Raw genomic sequence first — 19,744 nt, forward strand, 5'->3', positions numbered from 1 at the left:
GTAGAAGTCTTTGTTTATGTTGTGGCCTACAGCCGTAGATGCTGTCAGCTATTAGCAGCTCCTGGTTGCAGTGTATGAGACAGTTACTTCAAGGTAAAACCATGTGTCGAGAGAACATTTGTGGTAACTAGTATGTGCTATGGAGACATCGATCAGCCAGGACAAGACAAGTAAATAACATTGACCATCTTGTGACAATTCAATGTTCTGCTGGGAAACCTTTGGACATGGGATTCGTGTGGATGTAGCTGTGTACCCTCCACCTAGACCAGACCAGGCACCCCCACCTCACAGCAACGTTACTCCTTCATGGCACCAGCCATTCCCAGCAGCCTGACACAGGCACACATCAAAAAAACGTGAAGAACAGCACAAGGTGTTGACCTGGCCTCCAAATTCACTAGATCCCAAACTGATCAAGTATCTGTGGGATGCACTGGAACAAGCCTGATTCACAGAGGCCCCTCCTCTCGCAAAGGTCCCCACTAACAACCTTCCTTTGCCAGACACCACAGGACATCCTCAGAGGGCCCATGTCCATTCTCTGATGATTTACATCTGTCTTGGAGGCACAAGGGAGACCTACAAAATAGGAATAGGAAGGTTCTCATAATCACCATTGATGTCAACTTCTGGGGTGTAGATTTTAGGACGGTTCATCCATATCATGTTCTCGCCAAAAAGGATAAATCTCCACCATCATCTTCTCATCTTTGTCACTGCCTCCCTCCTTTCTCAGTTCTGCTCCCATTTCTCCTGATTTTACTCATGTCCTCTTTGTTTCCTTCCCTCTTTCTAGGTGTGGTTCCAGAACAGGAGAATGAAAGACAAACGGCAGAGACATTCCTTGCCTTGGCCTCACCCTCTCGTCGACCCGCTGGGGGCGCTTCTGTTGGGTCGCGCTTCGTCTTCACCCACCTTGCCTTACCCGCTCATCCCACCACACCTCCCCCACCTCCCCCTCCACCACTACTCTCCCCTGGGCCTCTCGTCAACGGCGTCTTCGGCTCACAGTGCCTATGGCGCGCATATAAGGCCGCTGGATGCGCTCCACCTCTCCCAGTACCACAACAGGCCAGGGGGGCTGCCTTTGTCTACGGCAGCCTTCTACCCCGCCGCCAGCATCATGCACCATCCTTCTTCGTGTCCGTGCCCTCTCTGCCTGCACTGGGGACCAGAGCAGCTGCTCAAAGCCAGAGGGCAGGGGCTGGGACTGAGCCGACCTCATAGTCCTAAGGCCAATAACCAGCCTGCTGGTCTGGAGCGTCGGGAAGAGATGGTGTAAAACCAGACGACAACTGCAAGCAAATAGCAGCACAGTGACTTCCAATAAGTTAAGTCTCAACGGCAGCTGGAACTAGAAAGAACTGTAAATGTGCAACACAAAGGTCTTGTAAAATGAACTGGGAATGCCAGTTAATCGCAGGCAAATGTTCTCCTCTATGACAAAAATCACATTGCTTTGATCATTGCTGAGTTATTTGAGATAAGCACAAATCTGTTATTTCAGTAGCAATCCCACCATTGTGCCTTTACAAAAACACCATACATTCACTTACAGACTTTCGGATGCAGATTGACAACCAAGTAAACCATGCAACACAACGGGGTATTATGGCCTGCATGGCTTGGTATCCCATTCACTCAAATTTCTACATATCGTCAAATTAAATCAACTTCGTTTTATAACATTTGCAGTTTGCAGCACATGCAAACATGTCTACAGTTGGCTGCGTTGCCTCTAAACGCAACTGCCTTTGTCTCATTTTCCGATTCACCTCTTTTCATTCCATTTCCACGCCAACATCTGGCGGACATCTCCTCCGAATGGTTGGCATTTCCCACAGTTTCATGTAAACCGAATGCCTTTCTAAATTCTCCAATTTGTCAGTTTCGGCGACAGGCATCGTCAGTCTGTGGGATTCTTTAACCCTTGCTACAGCATGTGCCAATAACCAGGGGTGTTTTATTTTATTTTTTTTTAACAGGTCCCACTGGCCTGGAGAGTAGAGACAAAAACAATAGAAAACCACAATAAGTATGCACACATTAGTTTGTGGCGAGTGATGCGATTCAGATTTAGATTAGGTTGAGAATGGGAAAGGATGAAGAGGTGAAAACACACACACACAAACACGCACACACTAACACAAAGGGACATTTTCTGAAGTCAGTGTCTGTAAAAGCACAAGTGAAGACTTTATTGTACGTATTATAGTTCTGGTGTCGCTTTTCATTGTTTTCTCTGCTGTAACACTAATAACTACTGCTCTATTTATTTGTATAACCATAAAGCTTTAAGTAGCGTTCACTGACAACTTTGGCCATTTCAGGGTATGGAGAGGAGAGTTGTAGTTGTTTACATTTGATTCAAGGACGCATTAAATTCCTAGTTAGGGTAGGAAAGCCAAGTGCGATGCTGTATTCCGAGTGTGCCTCTAGGGTTTCCAAGATGTTATTAACACATTTACTGACTGAGTGTGATCTGTTTAATGTGCATTGAAGAAACTCTAAAAATAAATCTTGTAGGGAATCTACATCCACTGCTAGGCCTAGCATCTGCATCCAATATTTTGGAAAGCACACAATTTTTGTTTTTTGCAATCTTCTAATATTACTCATGAAAGTCGAAAAGCACATTTCCCAACATATTGGACTCTGAAGGGAGTTCTTAATTTCAGATAATGTGATTTTCAAGTAGACGTAATCTCCATTTGAACTGTAAAGCATCCTGATATGTGACTGAACACTTTATATTGAAAAAAAAACTTGAAGTCTTAAAATATTGTGTGCGTTTTATGTTTTCTTTGACCTCTGTTCACACCACAAACCAGATGCCCGGTCCTCCAATGCTAACGGCCGTAAAAACTCCACACGACAGAGGGAAACTTTATTTTTTTATTTTATTTTTTTTTGTGTGTCTCACTGCTAACACCACGCTCGCAACCAGAGAGTTTTCATTTCTCGACATAGCAATCTCATTAACGTTTCCACACACTGGAAGGGTTTTATTCGAAAAGTTTGTGTCATAAAATGAAACCTTTTGCACTCACACCATCAGAAGGATAATGATGTTTTATTGTGACACGCAAAGCAAACAAACACTGTGTACGAAGGACGCGTAATGGGTTTTATTGAACACTGGCTGTCACTTTTTGATAAGATGTTGAACTAAACAATAAAATAACAAACCCAATTCTTGTTTGCTTCATTTTAATTCTAAACTGAGGTCTTGAGTGGTAATTTTCCCATTGACATTAATTATATTCCTTTGACAAGATTGTCATAGTTGATATACACTGATCAGGCATAACATTATGACCAACTTCCTAATATTGTGTAGGTCTCCTTTGCACCTCCAAAAGAGTTGTGACTCATCAAAGAATGGACATGTGTCTTTTGGATGTCCTTTGGTGTCTAGCAACAGACATCTTGTTAGTGGGGGCCTTTGGGTCCTATGGGTTGAGGGTAGGGGCCTCTGATCAGTTTGGGATCTAGTGAATTCGGAGGCCAGGTCAACACCTTCTGCTGTTCTTCATGTTTTTTTTAGTTGTTCCTAAACTGTTCTGCTATGGGGTGGGGGTGCCTGGTCTGGTCTAGGTGGGTGGTACATGTCTAAGTAAGAGCCACATGAATGCCAGGCCAAAACGTTTCAAAGCTTAGCATTGTATTGTCACAAGATGGTTGATTATTTAATCTCCTGTTTTAATGTTGTGGATGATCTGTGAATCAGAGCTATAAATTCCTGTCGTAATTGTGACAAGTGAGAAACTGGCAATTATGAAAACTCTGATATGACAGTATTGCTGGCTAAATTACTTTCAGAGAGTGAAGCTCAAGTTTTATTTACCTTGTTAGTGCCGGGGACAGGCAGCCAGAGGCGTTGAAAGTTACCCAATTGTCTATAAAGACCACTTTATACGCTTGATACTACCTTGACAGCCAGCAATGGAGTGACGACATAAAGCCGAACCTGTCATCACTTCTCAGATTAGGCTAGGCTTCACAGAAAACCGTAGAACCTGTCCCTGGTTTTGCAAGTTACACGGCAATTCCACCTTAGTTTTTCTCAGACTGCAGTGTCCTTATGTTAAAACATTATTACAATATCATTGTCACAGGGGATTATTTTATGACCGCTGTCACTTATTTATCCAGGAGAAATAAACTCAGATTAAAAATGTCTATAAAGAGAGTTCTCTGGCAAGGACAGGCAGATTCTCAAACTCCCCGTGGTGTATTTGTTATCATGACATTGAGTGTAGAAATAAATTGACTGGTACAAATAATTTCCCACTCTGCTTGTGATCCATCTGATATTCACACTTTATGCCAGCATACTCGGCTGTAATATCAAAGACTATCATTATTGACGGTTTTCAGCCTCTTTGCTCTTGTTTGTCCTCATAACAGGGATCTTATGAGCTCACTGTCTACCCACTAATTCGTCCTATAATCATCACTTTGAATGCTGGCTCTCTGTTATCAGTATGCATCATGTAATCCATCATGAACAGTACACGAGCTGCATGCGTACATGTATGGATTCATCCGCTCAGTTCTTATTCTCTCTTCTCCTCCTCCCACCTCCCTCTTTTCTCTGTCTCTCTCCATTCAGCCAGCCTCAAACAGATGGGAACCCCCCCCCCCCCCATATGAGTTGGGTTCTGCTCTGGATTTCTTCCTAATGAAAGGGAGGTTTTCCTTGCCCCTATTGTCTTAGTGGTAGCTGCAGGGGTTTCAGACCCTGGGTTCTGTAAAGGGTCTTGAAACAATTTGGATTGTTATTGCCGCTGTAATTGAACTGAACTCGACTGAATCAAAAAGGCAGCTTTCGAGCTAATATAGTTAGCCTCTTCTAATATACACACATGGATACAGTGAAAAGTTATACGTAAAACCAAAATGGGTCAATTTAGATTCAAGATAATGGTGCATCCTTGGTGTATCCAGTGCTACTAACAATATCTTTCTTTCTTTTTTTGGAGCTTGGCTTATAGGCTACAGTTACAGCTCCTCTCACACAGAGGAGGCTAAAGCAGTATTTCTTATCTGGCTCCAAAGACCCTTCCTTTTCCCTTTCATTAATAGAAAGAGTTGAAAGCCCACACACTGTCAGCACTGAGTTTATTAGAAATACAATAAACGTGTCATAGGCCTTTGTCTGGCATCGAGCGACAGTCCCCGGCCAAAATGTTTTATTTCTAATAAACTCAACGTTACTACGATGCAACTTCCTGTTGCATGAGTTCAGTTTCCTACACAGCTAACGACCAGATGAGCATCAGACAACACTTAAACATTTTAATATCACATTAATATGAGAGCACTTTGGATCTTTGTTTATATATGTTATCTTGGTATAAATATGTTAACCAAAGTCTTCCTCACCACCAGGAACAAATTAAAATTTGAGTCAAAAGTTTGGGCACAAGTATTTTCTACATTGTAGAGTAATTTACATTATGTAATACTAGTTTTCCATATGTTCCACTCAGTAATATCTTAACCAGCTTCATGATGTCTCACTTCAGTTAATAGGTGAGTCTTGCCTTGTGTTGTGGTGAGGTGTGGTTGCTATGAACTTATGCTCCTAGAAGTTCTTTAGAGTTACCAGCCTCAGAAATAATGGATAGATAAGAGTTATGATTCCCAGAATTCAAGTAGCAGGTCCACCTCGACATCAACTGTTGGGAGGAAATTGTCAATCAGGTCATCATGATCAAACTGTTCCAAAGAAGTCACTATTGCGCGAGACCAGTAAGAACATACCACAGTAGGAACATACCATCGTTAGTTGTGGTTCTTGGCCAAAGCAGTTCCCGCTTTCACCAAGAACCACAAGGAATTTGGACTTTGGTCTGACGAGTCCAAATGTTCCTACCATGGAGTATGGACGGCAGGGCTGCTCTGTAAGGGCTGTTTGACCAGGAAGAAGAGAGTTGGGGTGCTGAACCAGAAGACCCAACCTCCACGATCACCTGAGCTAAACCCAACTGACGTGGTTTGGGATGCATTTGATAGCAAAGTGAGGACAATAAGCAGCCAACATGTGCACATTAGATTCGGGAATGCCCTCAAGACTGTTGGAAACTCACCATTGAACAACCGAATGATCATTTATTCATTGGCTTGGGTAATTTGATTGCACTGAGTGTGCAAACACTGGCACATGCCCACAAAATATCCCATACAAATCAAATTCTCCACTGTGCTCATCAACAGCAGGGGGCCTGAATTTATCAGACTTCATTTAATAGCTCTCAGCTCGCAAAGATCACAGGAGAACAATGATGTACAATTCAGAGATGGACTCTTAAGTTTAACAATCACACAAGCTCGGGCACGAACACATCAAAACACGAATAAAGCTGTGTGTGCTCACTGTAAGGCCGTTTACAGTCCAGGACTTATGCTTTACTGACAAATCAATATAACATTTACAGAATCAAAATAAAGATGTAAGTGAAGCATATGATTTCCTTATGCTCCTTATGAATATCCATACCCTTTAGGAGAGCTGATTCCAGATGGACTTGGTAGTTCTTGCTGTGGCTGGCTGGTTGATGTGGCTATAAGAACCCCGGAGCTGAATCAACAGACTCCACAGTCCTGTGCTTTTTGCTGATTTTAAAGCCACCAGGTGCGCCTTTAAACCTCAGACACCATGCGCTGATTTCCAGCTCACCTGGACAGCTGTTCACCGTGATAGCCATTATTGCGCAACGTGTGTAATAAGACAATACGCAGTGGGATTAATTACAGGTGCGGACGTCTGAACAGAGCTTAGCATGGCGGGATGCACAGAGGGTACTGCTCTGATAATAATGTGGTATAATCACGGAAAAGCCATAAGTAGAGGGGGAGGCAGACAGGCCTGTCAGAACTGGCTCTGGTGGGATGTAGAGAAGTAAGTGGTGAATGAAGGTCTTTCATGTGATATAATTTACCGTCTGGTGGCCATATTGGAGGTCCTCATCCATGTGAGCAGCTGGATGGGCTTGTGTCAAGAGAGATTGTACAAGACGTGGTGCTGTTTCACTGCAAAATTTGAGTTTTACTGATATATGTATTGCTGTTAATGGAATAATTGAGCATTTTGAAAATGCAATACCTTCCGTCATGTTGTAGCAATTAGAGGAGACTCCAGGACGTTGCTGCTCCGTAATCATATGTTAAGATAAGGTAACACCTAGCAAAAAAAGCACCGTATCTTTTGTCAAGTTGGCAATCAACTTTATTTTAACAACTGAAAATAGCACTTTAGTTTAAATAAAGTTTGAATACATCCCATCAAACGGACTGTGTGCGGTTCATACCAACAAGAAGAGCCGCGGTCTTCCATTTAATTCCATCCTGCTTAATCAACAGACTGGCCGCTCCAATTAGCCAAATAAGTAACACCTAACCTTGTGCTTGTCTGTGCCATTTACTGAAGCATAAATTAGCAAAGCAAATAAATTTCCTTTTTACTGCAGTGAGCCTCTTAGATAGAACCAAGGAGAGGGCTCTTAGAGGAGAATCCACATCGGTCAAAAAGGGAAAACACCAAATAGTGGTGGGTGTCCTGCAAACCACAAGGTCATGGATGTGATTCCCCTCCAAAAAAATGCAATAATGCATGCGACACATTATAGATACAACAACGGCCAGACTGCTGAAGATGTGGAAGTGAATGTGTGCCATTATTCTGTTGAGGCAATGGCCCCCATTCTGGAAGGGTCTTGTTTTCCAGACTGACCACAAAAAGTTGGAGTCGGGAAAAAACACCTACCAACACTTTATTGTTGGCTGTACACCGATCAGGTATAACATTATGGAAACCTTCCTAATATTGTGTAGGTCTTCCTTGTGCCTCCAGAATACTTCTGACTCATCAGAGAATGGACATGGGCCTTTTGGGTGTGTCCTGTGGTCTTTGGCAACAAAATGTTGTTAAGGGTAGCCTTTGGGTCCTATGGGTTGAGGGGAGGGGCCTCTGTGGATCAGACTTGTTCCAGTGCATCTCACAGATACTTGATGGATCTGAAGGTCAACACCTTGTGTTGTTCTTCATGTTCTTTTGAGTTGTTCCTAAACAGTTTTTGTGTGTGTGTCTGTGTCAGGCTGCATACTGCTGGGGATGGCTGCTGCCATCAAGGAGTGTCATTGCTATGGGGTGGGGGTGCCTGGTCTGGTCTAGGTGGGTGGTACATGTCTAAGTAACATCCACATGAATGCCAGGTCTAAAAGTTTCAAAGCTGAGCACTGTATTGTCACAAGATGGTCAGTGCTATTTACTTCACCTGTCAATGGTCATAATGTTAGGCCTGATATGTGTTTCAGGGTTTAGAGATTAATGCCAGATTGTTGGAGCCAGTATTGTCTGTGGTCAATGCTTAAATCACAACTAATAGTTTAATTAGTGAGGGATGTCTCTAAATAGAGACTGAGTGTGTCTTATTTGTGCTCGTGTCAGTCGAACTCCTGATCCTGGATGCCCAAAATACAAAAATGTCAGGAAGTCCTATGAGAAACATCTGGAAGTCGTGGGTGCTTTTATTTAATGCGCTTACGCTACAATAGAGCAAACACTTTCAAGGTGTCTCTGGAGCATTTGCGTTGTCCCACTATTCCTCCCTGACTGCTGGTCTACCAGCATGGAAGTCAATGAGGGAATCTTCGGGTTATTAATCTGCCGTGCCTTAAGTGGACACAGTTGACGATTTGCTGCAGTGCAGCAGATAACTCAAACCAACCATCAGCCCACTGCCAACTGACTTTTGATAAATGCCATGCCAAGCACAAAATGTAGACTAACACAATAAAAAGTTCTTAAGTGTGGTTTCCCCCCATCACGTTTGGAGGAGAAAATGCAATTGTGTCATTATAAACACTAGCCAGCTGTCAGAGAATTGTTCAGTCTGTTACATCTGGCTTAAACCATACTGTGGCACTGCGAGTTAATTGAAACCACTCTAGCAGACTCAGGGGTTGTGCAGTTGTCAACAAGCAGGCAACCAACCCGGCTCTGCAGTGTATCTGTGCCAGTCATTTGAGTTCAAGGATTGGTTTGCTTCTATGTACTGGATTGTCTCTGGATTCAAACTGAATTACTGATATCTGGCCTTCTTGGAATCTCTGAGGACTGTTTTTTTTACAAGGCACTATCCATTTATCTGTAAGAAGATTTAATAATTCAGGGAAATGAGTTGTCTGAAGTTGATATGGTGGTTGCTTTTTGGAACTGTGCTGAAATAAAATGTTCTGGTACTGTAAATAGCTAAGCATGCAAAAGTAAAAGGCATTAAAAGGGGCATAAAATCCGACCACACCACTTGTAAATACTTTTGTAGGCCGCTAAGAATCTTTTTTTTTTTTCCTGTTTGGTCTGATCATTACCAATTCTGCCATGCACAAGGCTCATGGTTCTGTGTGATTCTAGGGCTGTAATGCATCCACTGCTCTTTTGTGGTTGGGAGATTGACAATAAAAACCTTTTGCTTGTGAGTATTGATGCAGCACATTGGGTATTTTGAGTTGTGCTTATGTTTGCTTCCAGAATTTGCTGGGTTTTTTCCCCCCGTATACCCACGTAAAAGTCCCAAAGCATGATCATGCCACCGCCATGCTTAACAACTGGAGAAATGTTCCTTCTGGGAAATCCGGTTACGGTTTGTTCAGCACAAAGTGCAGGACAAGAAAAGTACAACATAAGGGCTCAAAAACTTAACAGGGAATGCAAAAGACATATTGTGAGGAACATATAACATGTGGGAGATAACACACAGACTCGAAATACGGACAAATCTGACAACGGAGAGAAAACCTTATGGTCATGTTCACTTAGTGTTTGGGATTTTGGGAAAGGTCAAACAGCTACTGTGACTTGACGTACAATATCCAAAACCATCATGCTTCCCACATCTGTATCAGATGGTAGACACAGGTAGAATGACTTCCCCCTTCCCATGAAGCATGGCACTGAATGAGGAATGTTCCTCTTTCAACCCATTATGACCTAAGTATGCCTCTCCCTCCTCTGTCAGCAAACCCAGACTTCAGCAGAAAATCCTTCACCTTCTGCTGGCCTCACATATCTGTGCTGCCACCTGTTGTTTACTGGGCTGTACTACACTACTTACCCATTACTACTATGCTGCACACTATGGGCTTGTATGCTGAAACACACGTGGATGGATGGAAGTTCTAAAAAAAAATACCAAGCCTGGTCCTGTAAAAACATGCATGTACAAGCCATTTTACAGATGTTTGGATCAGACATGCAGCAAAATTCCCAGCATTTTGCAAGAAAGGGGTATAAGGTGTGACGCAAGTGAGAATCTGTGGCCAAATGCAGGCGATGTGTTATATGGAATACTACTGGGTGATAACTTTATTATCAGTGTTTTACATGAGCCAGTTATGCATTTTTTTACGAGCATGCCCTACATTTCTGTAAGATATATGCGGCCCAAGTATTAAAGAGCTGCCGCTGATTTAGCTGTACTATTTTTGACAGCTAGAGTCAATCCTGCAGTGTGTATGGAGTGGTTTGGTTGCAGTAGTGCGTCCGAATATATACCAAGAAGGTGTTGTTCTTGTTGTCTTCTCCTATAATTTAACAAAATACAATTAGAGAACTTAAAGGCTCCTCTAGTTTTTGCGGCAGTAATCAACCCTGTGACCTTTTGGTAAGAATGTTCCTGGCAAACACTGCTGAAAACACAATGTTTATGTTAAATGAGTGCGGTACGATGGATGTTGCTCACTGACAAACCCATCAATGCTGCTGTTACAACCAAAATGTATGATCAGAATAGAGTTTTCTGAGCATAGCCTTTGAGAAGTCGGTCAGAAATCACTCAAAAGGCTGATCTTGCACATGTGTAATTATAATACGTTTTGATTTCTGCTTAACAGGAGACTGCAGCTGTACTTGGTGCATTAAATATATTGTGCATAACCCATCTTAAAAGAATTCACAGGGTTAGTATTTTACTTCCTGTACAGAAAAGAAACATTAACATGTGTCTGGCAAATGTGCTGCAAGCTGAAAAGCCGCATTCCGATCACAGCCACTGTCATTTACATACAGTACATGCAGCTGCATTACGGCGCTAATTACTGTGGCAATCAAGGTCAAACGAAGCAAGGAGCTGCGTTTTTTATTGAGGGGAAAAAAGAAGCCCGCGACGGGGAACGCTGCAAACCACGAAGCCACATGAAGGACTTGTAAACACATACACTGATCTCACATAAACCTCACGCGCAACCACAACCAACGCGCGTCACGTGGTATTTTGACTAATAAAGTTGTACCAAAGTACGAGGAAGGGATAGCAAACAAAAATGGGACTGGTGCAGTACGTGGGCCTCAAGCACCAGCACGGCACACTGTAATGCGACTGTGTAAATAATGGTTGCTCTTTCATTTATTACACTAAGCACAATCTAACACAATATAATATGACCAACACCAAATGTCTTTATTTTTTTAAAGGCTACGTATTGACTTTCAGTTCCTGTGGTCTAAATCTTACCGGAGTTTGGAATGTGTGATGGATTATGTGTTGCACAAAAACCCAAACTGTGCAACTGAGTACATTAATAATCATAATTTGTCCTATGAATTTAGCATTTATTGAGGTAAAGTCACAGTAATAGATATATTTTACAGTAACAGAGTATGTTCAGCTAAATAAATAAATAAAAAGCTGTTCAGGAGCTAGGTTTTTTTTTTCTTAAGTAGCATTATTTTTAATGACTAGTCTTTCAAACACAATAATGATTACAAGTCAACAAGTGGTGGTTTGTAGTGCTCTAATAAATGCTATGAATCCTTAGCTCACTTTATGTGATAACTGTTTTACACTCAAGGTTTCGTGAAAAATTTGAGCAAAGCAAAACATCTGGAAATATGCTTATTTGAATTGAACACAACTACATTATTCAGTTAAATAATAAGATAAGATACGCCTATAATACTTTAATAGATGTTTACAAAATGCATTAATTTAATTTATTTTAACGTCCACTGTATTCATACAAGAGGGGAATAAAGGCACCAAACAAATCGTGAGAAAAAAAGAAAAAGAAAGCGGTGTGGAGCACGGTCAGAAAAGAAGAAAAGACTCGTATATCTTCAAAAATCCGTGACACCCATAACTGCTGAATTCCTCAAACGCTACTGTTAGTTACCCGAAGACACGATGCATGGTTGGAGGGGAAGACGGAAACAGCACAAACATATGTATGGTGCATAAAACTAAAAGTGGTTCATACAGGTTAATAACTGAGTACAGTATTAATGCAGCATGCTTCCCTTCTACATTAAATAGCTCTAAAAATGACGCTCACTTGTTGCGAAACCTTCTGTTTCTGCATTTTCTTGAATGCTCAATGTATTTTTGTACATTCACTGCCTATTTTCAAGGGTATAGTATTACTGGACAATACATTTTTTTATGCCTGCCATATTTTTTTTACCTATGCTGTGGTATCTGGGTTGTACTCTGAGTATTCATAAAGTATAAATCTATCTGAGTTCTGGGTATATCAGTCATTAAAATGAAACCCGCCACCATTTTTAGAAGGTTGGAGAGGATGTCTGGTTCTACGTACCACTTTTTAACTTAAATGGGACTAACAACAGTGACCTTCATTGCTGCAGCAGTTGAGAATTCAGTTAACATCCGTATTGTTCACTCACTGTAATAAGGCCACTTTCTAATTCATAGATTTGGTATATAGTTTTGTCCGTAGTGCAGAGTTCTTCAGTACAAGTTTAAAAATGAAAAGCCATGGTCTTAGGGGCTTAGCAATTAATTACCAAACTTTGTGTTGAAATGTATCCATAGTAACAGAGACACCGTTTCTGAAAAGGCGTTTTGTTGTGGAATTTTCCCAGTGTCATCGTCAATGCTATGAGCCTCATAAATAAAGTTTGGCTGCAGAGAAATCTAGCACACGACTGGGCAAATAAAAACAAAGCTATCTGCACCGCTAGGCAAGATAAAAAGCTAGGGGGAAACTTTTTTTAATGGCATTTTGAGGGCCGTTCATTGTATGCGGGTAAGATGCTGAGAGAGAGAGAGAGAGAGAGAGAGAGAGAGAGAGCACTGTACAAAACTGATGTAAGACACTCACTTTCAGACCCCAACTACAATTAAACTAATGCCTCTGTCTCCCCTCCTCTCTGCCCCACCCACCCCCACCTTCAACCCCCTCCCTCCCCCCCGCAGCAGCTTCCTCATAAACTGAGCCGGAGAGAACTCAATACCAAACCAACCGGCTCATATCATTCACATGGCGCTTATTGGAACGGCCTGTGTGTGTGTGTGGGTGTGTGTTTGCGGGTGTGTTTGTGGGTGTGTTTGTGGGTGTGTGTGTGTGTGTGTGCGCGTGTGGATCTGCATGTGTGTGTTCCCTTCTTTCTTCACTGTGGTAGGCTAGTAAAAGTAGGTGTGCACCACACAAAGCAGTAAAGAGATTGCTTGTAAAACTACCTCACAGCCTCCACACATATACAGAGGCAGTGTGACGTGCACCACGTGAGCACGCACGCGCGGCCATCCACACACACACACACACACAAATACACGCACAAACACACAAACATGCACTGGCATCGGCAATGTTACTACATTAACGTGTGATGAAATGCTACGTTATACTTGTGTTTTGACTTTAGGACTAGAAAGAATCAGTCTGCACACAAAGGTGTGCGCTTGTTTTGACACCAACTACACAAGCATATTTGCTGAATCAAAAAGTTCAACAAACGTAGACTTCATCGAGCCTAAAAACAACTTGCCTTTCCCAACCTAAGCCTTCGAAGAGTTCACATAAAAGGGGTGGTATTTTACAGACAAAGAGCTACTTATAATATTTAACATATACAAAGAAGTCACACACATAATCCAGCTTCAAAGCAACACAGCTGCAGATGCCAAATGCAGGAAGTTGGCATTAAGGCGCGCAGACTGTGTGCATGAGTTATTAGACACCATCGTTAGGGCACAAGTAAATGTGACTATTTGTGTATTTTATTAGACGAATGTGTTGTTTAGATGTTCCGGGATGCATGAAAGTGTTAGCCTTATTCTTTCAGCTGCAACTCCAGCGCCGTAAAACCATCTCCGTCGCAGGACGAGACCGATGCACACGAAAGGAAACTGCTTTGACTGTGCTTGCGGCCGACGGGAAAAGAAAATAAAGAGAGGAGGGAGCCCTCCTACACAGCAGCACGCTCCTGCTGAGAAGATGGCCCTCTCCAATAACCGGAGTCGCACCTTGATGGAAAATGCGGAAGGAGGTGCAACATCACACCCTGGTGGAATTGGCAATATAAAGCTCGGGAAGCTGATAAAGATAAGCCGTGTCCTCTGAGAATCTGTAGCTCGTCTTTTTTTTTCCAAATGCTCAAGGAAAGCTGCAAGACTCTCGGCTTCCTGTGAGACGAAAGTCAGTGGAATCTTCTTGGAATGGTTACGGTGTTTTCCATTATTATTGATTTGTGAGCCTTTGGGTCCTGTGGGTTGAGGGGAGGGGCCTCTGTGGATCATCCCACAGATACTTGATCAGTTTGGGATCTAGTGATTTTGGAGGCAAGGTCAACAAATTGTGGTGTTTTTTTTGAGTTGTTCCAAAATCGTTTTTGTGTGTCAGGCTGCATCCTGCTGGGGATGACTGCTGCCATCAAGGAGTGTCATTGCTATGGGGTGGGGGTGCCTGGTCTGGTCTAGGTGGTTGGTACATGTCTAAGTAGCATCCATACAAATGCCAGGTCCAGTGGTTTCCCAGTAGAACATTGTATTGTCACAAGAGTCAACGTTATTCACTTCTCCTATCAGTGGTTTTTAATGTTGTGGCAGATCAGTTTATATCTCATCTGGTTTTGGAATGCCTTGTAGTCCCCAGGAGGTGCACCACTATGCTGAGACAAACTGACACACGGACTACCTTGTTATTTTATTTAGACGTTTAATTGTAAAAGATTTGACGCCTTATTCCGGTAAAAAGTCTATCAGGGCACGTCATATTTTCAGTTCACTGTACTGGATCACAGGGTTCACCGCAGTCCATGAAACTGCGGTATCTGGACTCGGAGTTTCTGGCCTGATAATGAGACTATTTGGGTGTGTCTTATTAGCGCGGTTTATAAGGCTGTGATAGTCTGTGTCTTAGCCTCCGGTGACATCGGAGTCAGACAGCTACCCAACAAAGAGTTTATTAGAACGCATCCCACTGTCCCACACGAGCAGCCAGCGGCGCGACGCAGAGAGAAGATGTATTCAGAAGAAAGTCACAGTTCATATAACTGTATTTTGGAAGAGATGTGTCTATGTGAGCAAAAAATAAATAAATAATGGATTTAGCTTGAGAGCATGAGTTCACTGGTCGTATTTCTTAAGCAGCCACTGTACTGTCGGGATGGTATGCCGTCACTGCCCCCGGGACTTACCCATTCCGTTGGAGCTAAACAAACGATAATCTACTGGATGTAATAAATAATGTTCATACGGACTGCATAAGGGCTCCTACTGTCAGTCGTCTGTGGCACGTATTAATCAAACTCTCACTTCCAGAAGTAGCCAAAGAATAGTGGGAAGTAGTAGCTGCAGGAAGGAAGGAAGGAAGGAAGAAAGAAAGGAAGGAAACTATCATGTTCTCCGATGATCTGATTTCCACACACTGGGCTATATGCAGCTTTGCAGGCTTGCACGCTGGGACGATTTCCAGAACGCTGTCACCATAAACAGGAGAAGTAGTTTAGGAAATGGATGGATGGATGGGCCAGAGGGAGGAAGGGAGATAGGGAGAAATAACCAGCCATGTTTCCATCATCCTATAGATCTCACTCAAACACACACACACACCCCGTTATCAAGCTTGTAAAAACATTATTAATTGCAGTGTGAATGCAGCAATCCATCTTCCTAGAGCGTAGAGGCGACCAGCGTGGTGAAGTGTGTGTGTGCGTGTCTGTTAACCATACTCATCCGTCTCCAGTCTATTGATCACGCTCAGGTTGGTCATTATTACTAGGCTACTGTGGAGTGGAATTCTGAGGAGGTGTGTGTGTGTGTGTCCTGTGTGCGTCTGTATGTGTGGGTGTTGCTTCCCCTCTGCCTGCCAATAAATCCAGAGGCCACACTGGCACTCAGCACTAATGAAGATGGTTGTCTCTCCCAGTGTGTGTGTGTGTGTGTGTGTGTGTGTGTGTGTGTTGCAGGGACATGTCTGGACAGTAAAGGAGGAGGGTTCAATATGTCTGCCTCAGTGGGAAAACAGGAAAATAAGAGTTTTCTTGTTTGCTGACAAGCCTAATTCTCCTTTCTGCGGTGACAGCGCCCCCTGCGTTATCGTTGTCCGGGGCCATCGTTTTATAAAAGGCGCTGTTGGTGATTGTTTGATGCAACGTCTACGTGGGTTGGAAATTGTGTCTAATTAGATCCGCTCCTAATAGGGCCTCAATTAAACTCAGTCGAAGACGCACGCATGTGCAGCACCCATGGATGCATAGTTGTTCATAAACTTTGTAGTCCTCTTGGGATCCGCTTCAATGAGGCCTTCCAAGCATGACCACTAGGTTGGCAGCGACATACAGTGTATTATTGGTGCCAGTATCAATAGTACAAATATCCAGCACTTACTAAATTGAATCGTTTTGTTTGTTTGTGCATCAGTGGCTAGTTAATATATTTAGTGCAGAAACGGTTAACGCAGTCCCACCTCCCCAACCCAATATTTTGATTAAATGTGTGAACGTCTTGAGCTAAACTTGTATGAAACAAAAAATACTAGATAACTAGTCAACCAGATATGCACTTTGCTAGAATTTCACACATGAAATGGCCACAAAAATACAGTTTTATTGCAACGACTGATGCATTTTTTCTAATTTAAACAAGACTGACACATAATGGATGTCTGTGGGAGTATTTGGTCTGAGCTCATTGCCTAGCCTACCTGCCAGATCATAGAGGGAGCGGTATGCGTGTTACGTGCATTTATCATTGCGGAAGGTTGGGAGTAGTGGTTAATTGACCCTGTGTGCTTTTATTCATTAACAACTGAAAACTGAAAAGTGCATATTGGATGAGACCTCTCTAATCATTAAAGTAACTCAAAAATTGCCAGTTTTCAATTTAATATCCTTGGTTGATATATTTTGATGTTAACATAGTTGTCAGCTATTGCAACACATTCTGCAAAAGAATGATTAGCTAATGTGGATACATATCTTGTATTCTCTTTAAGCGACTGAGATCTTGAAGCAAGTCAATGCCGCAGCGTATGTGGGAATGTACATGCCTCATGTCTCGTTTCCACAAAACATGAGAGCATGCAAGTCAACTGGAAGTCCATTCTGTGGAAAACTCAGTAATCTCTGATACATTTGTAAAACTCTTCCATCCATTTCTTTGTTGTTTGTCAGGAAGTTGGAAAGAAGTATTAGTATTAGCTCAGGTGTTTGACAATGCCGATGTCAGAGTAGACACAAAGAAACTAGTTTAGCCTGTGTGTGTGTGTACACGCTGTAAACTTGTGATAAACCCACTGCATCGTGCCGTTAACATGCACACACTGCGTTGTATTCTCAACCACCAGTTCTGTCTGTGGGCATAACATCTTGCTAACCAGTGTATTCGCAGAGATCCGGTATCGCAGTTCATGGTCGCTGGCACATTGTATTTTATGACAAAAATATGAACATAAATTTAAAATCTAAATCTATGGAAAAAACTGCAAACACAATATTTTTTTTGTATGGAGGATTATTATTTGTCAAAAACATATTTAAAATAAGTAGTAATACAAATCTATACCCCAATTATTTCAATGTTTGATACAGCTGATGTAGAGCACAAGAAAGGAAGTAATTCTTAAAGATATTATTTGTTGTGTTTGGTCTAGCACAAAGAATTTGGGCTATGCTAACAGCCGTATTGACAGCATGATAGATAAATAAAGTAGTTCTCTAATTTTCGAACACTGCAGCACTATCTCAATGACCAGAAACATCATACATACAGTTATATTTTTCTTACTGTGAGCTTAAGCTAGTCTGAACACAACCTGCATACATGGGAAACTGGGAGGAAAGATCTCTTATGAGCAGAAGAAATCAGAATAGTGACAGTCTCGAATATACACAAAATACTCTTGTAACCCCACCCTGAAAATCAACCAAGCCAAACTGAAGCCAACTAAAACTAAATCTGAGCCTGTAACCGACTACTCTCTTATCTTTTGGCGCCCCCTGCTGCTCCACAGTGTAAATCCTTGCGCTCCAACACTGGCCCTATGTCTCTGAAGTAAATCCATTACTCTTTTACAGGATATAATGAATATTTATAAGCAGGGCCTTCGTCTGAGATTAGCCAATCAGCTGACAGCAAGGTAAGCATAAATCAGATGACAGCTTGCCGCTTCTGTTCTGTGGTGGCAGTAAAAGAGGTACAGAACTATTTCCCAAACTGCACACGTTTACATTTTGAACATTTAGATGTCGCTTTCATCTGGAGGAGGCAGAATTATGGATTCATGAGCGGAGTAAACGACAGCATAGAGTGCAGGGGTCAGAGGTCACAGCGTCTGATAACGGCTGAAATGCACGGAAGTCTATGGCTGCAGATATTTAAATCAAGTTGTTAAAGGATCCAGAGATCTATAGTTGATGCATTCATATTGTCTGAATAATGCATAAACTTAAATTCAAATCAGTAAGTTGTAGTGACTTAAAGCAAACCAAACAAACTTAAATAAGACACTGAGGTGGCGTGCGGGGTTTTATGCATGGTGCGCCCCCTAGGTAAAACCCCGGAACTGCATGTCAATACATGAACACAGTGATTAAAATTAACGAGAAATACAAAATATATAATGGCTCCCACATAAGTAATAAACACAGGAATGGAAATTGTAACAATGCGAGGGCGCTGATCGTTCCTCCAATGCTATCAAAAAGTTAAAAAAACAGAAGACATGATAGTAAATGTGCGCGTATAAATCACATACACTCACAAACAGGATTCTGCACACACATATTGCAGTGGTCCAAAGCTTGAAAAGAATGTGATAAATAATTCAACTGTCACCTATACTAACTAAACATGTCTTCTTCTTCTTGGTCTACAATTAGCATTCACTGTAATCAGCCAGCTCTCATTGTAACCATGTGCCATTGCATCTGTCTATATTATGTACTTTTATCCCTCCTAGTTTATACTTTTTACATTCCTACCAGTCTGTGGCAGCCAGTGCACTATGCATTAAAGCATTTTTGTCAGCATTCTTGGTCTGCGAGAATGTGTGACTCTAAATATGTGACGACATGTCAGCCAAGAACAGTGGTAAGGGGCAAGGTATTTTGACATACACATGGTATAACTACTTATTTTTCAGTCTGCACTGGGTGTGCCCACTTCTAAATCCATTCTGATAATAGTGCAATTACCTCACCCTAGTCTACAGAGAAATATTGATTGCCAAATCTGCCCCTCTCTCTCATCCTTCCACCAGTCATCGCTAAGTCTGCATATCAGACTGCATATCCTATGTTGTATCCAAGTGAATGTTTGTTTCAGTGGCTTGACGTATCTCTTTATGTAAGTTCACAAACTTTATTTTATCTTAATCTTTGCCTCCTGACTTATAATTGTGTTTTAATTTATTTATATATTTATGTATTCATCATATAGTTACTTTATTTACAGTTTAGACTATTTTATCATAAAATGGCAAAGGAATAATAACT

This window comes from Chelon labrosus (genome assembly GCF_963514085.1).
Source record: "Chelon labrosus genome assembly, chromosome: 21".
NCBI classification, from domain to species: Eukaryota; Metazoa; Chordata; class Actinopteri; order Mugiliformes; family Mugilidae; genus Chelon; species Chelon labrosus.